The sequence below is a fragment of the Balaenoptera ricei genome, chromosome 1 (assembly GCF_028023285.1).
Source record: "Balaenoptera ricei isolate mBalRic1 chromosome 1, mBalRic1.hap2, whole genome shotgun sequence".
Lineage (NCBI taxonomy): Eukaryota > Metazoa > Chordata > Mammalia > Artiodactyla > Balaenopteridae > Balaenoptera > Balaenoptera ricei.
In genome coordinates this window covers 28,226,158-28,228,287 of record NC_082639.1, presented here as the reverse complement: position 1 = coordinate 28,228,287, position 2,130 = coordinate 28,226,158, and the positions used below count along the sequence as shown (strand labels likewise).

The window sequence follows — 2,130 nt, the reverse complement described above, 5'->3', positions numbered from 1 at the left end:
CTGAGAAGAATCATATCAATTAGTAATACTCACCTATACTGCAAAATAATATATACAAAGAAAGTTAGGTTTGTACTGATTTTATTACTTTTACTAAGCCATTTTATCTTCCTCACATTCAACACAAAGAAAATAATATGAAGAAAAATATGTCTTCATTACTCACAATAAGAAAAAGAGTCTGCTTCATTCTGCAGGCCTGGTGTATTGTACAATAGGGAACACTTCATGGTTCACGTGGATCAAAGTATCATTTTTAAATTTTTTGGCTGCACCCTGAGGCATGTGGGATCTTAGTTCCCCGACCAGGGATAGAACCTGCACCCCCTGCATTGGAAGAGCAGACTCTTAACCACTGGACTGCCAGGGAAGTCCCCAAATTATCATTTTGATTCTGACCCACTGAATAGAATCTCATACATATTTGGTGACTGGACTAACTCCCTGGGAGCTGTGATAGATTGAACTACTTCTGTGGTATCCCCAGATCTCACTAAATAAGAAAAGACCCTACACAAGAAAAGATATCAATCTGTTCATGAATTCTATCTATAGGCTCTTTCTTTAGTGTAAGTTGGAAAAAGGGGCCCTTTCTTGAGTACATGGATACAAGTATTCTTGTGGTCTACAGATTGCTGGATTGATATTGTGTCTGATATAATGAAGATAAGATATACATTGAAACCACTGTCAGATTAAGAAACCTCCACAACTTGTCTCAGTTCTTCAAATAATGGAGCAAGTTCTTTTTCTAGGCTGACAATTAGTCCTATATTGGCATTGCTGCTGGCTATGAAACTCATCACCAAAGGTAGATGATTGAATTGAGCTGCCTGGTAGGTGTTACATTGGGTTGGCCAAAAAGTTAGTTCGGATTTTTCCATACGATGTTATGGAAAAACCTGAACGAAATTTTGGCCAACCCAATAGTAACAGATGATAATTTTATTTTTTGAAAGTCCGAGTTTGCTCCCATGGTGTGTTGCAAGGGCAAAAGTAGATAACCAGGTCTCAGAGCATGCTCTGGAGCATTATCATTGGCCACTTTAATGACAGGCACTCTATCTGACACAACAACAGCATGGAGCCCCTCAACACTTGGTAATTTTTTAGACAGGAATTGTTTTAGGTCATCTGCCATAATGAACCCCTTTCTCTTGGCAGGATGTCTCCATGCCTGGGTTTCCGGGCTAACAGTTTCTCTCTCCAACTATTATTATAGAACTGTCTACTCCTCCCTTTAATTCTGCCAATTTTTTGCTTCAAATAGTTTGATAATCTATTATAATATGCATAATTTTTATAATTGTTATCTTCTTGGTATATTTGACCTTTTTTTTTTTTTTTGGCCGTGCTTTGCAGCATGTTGGATCTTATTTCCCTGGCCAGGGATGGAACCTGTGCCCCCTGTAATGGAAGTGTGGAGTCTTAACCCCTGCACTGCCAGGGAAGTCACCTATATTTGACCTTTTTATTAATGTATAATGTCCTTGTCTCTTGTAACCTTTTAAAAAAAATTAAAGTCTATTTTGTCTGATAATATATAATCACTTGTTCTCTTTTGGTTACTATTTCTGTGGAATATCTCTTTCCATTCTTCCACTTCAGCCTTTTTGTCTCTTTGGATCTAAAGTGAGTCTTGGGCTCCCCTGCTGGTGCAGTGGTTAAGACTCTGCCTTCCAATGCAGGGGACAAGGGTTCGAGCCCTGGCCCAGGAAGATCCCACATGCCGCGGTGTAACTAAGCCCGTGTGCCACAACTACTGAGCCCGCATGCCACAGCTACTGATGTCCGTGCGCCTAGAGCCCGTGCTCCCAACAGGAGAAGCCACTGCAATGGGAAGCCCTTGCACCGCAACGAAGAGTGGCCCCCGCTCGCCGTAACCAGAGAAATCCCGTGGACAGCAACAAAGACCCAACGCAACCAAAAATAAAAAAAAATAAAAAATAAAAATAAAATAAAGTGAGTCTTTCATAGACAGCATATAGTTGGATCATGTTTATTTTTATTTTTATTATTTTTAAAATTTTTATTAAAGTATAGTCAATTTACATTGTGTCAATTTCTGCTGTACAGCAAAGTGACTCAGTTTTACATATATATGCTTTTTCATATTCTTTTCCATTATGG

At 39.2% G+C, this 2,130-nt stretch overlaps 1 pseudogene; it reads right to left on the bottom strand.

Annotated features, from left to right (window-relative positions):
- Positions 1-695: 695 nt before the first annotated feature.
- LOC132348888 (ragulator complex protein LAMTOR3-like) lies at positions 696-1,141 on the bottom strand (annotated as a pseudogene).
- Positions 1,142-2,130: the final 989 nt, after the last annotated feature.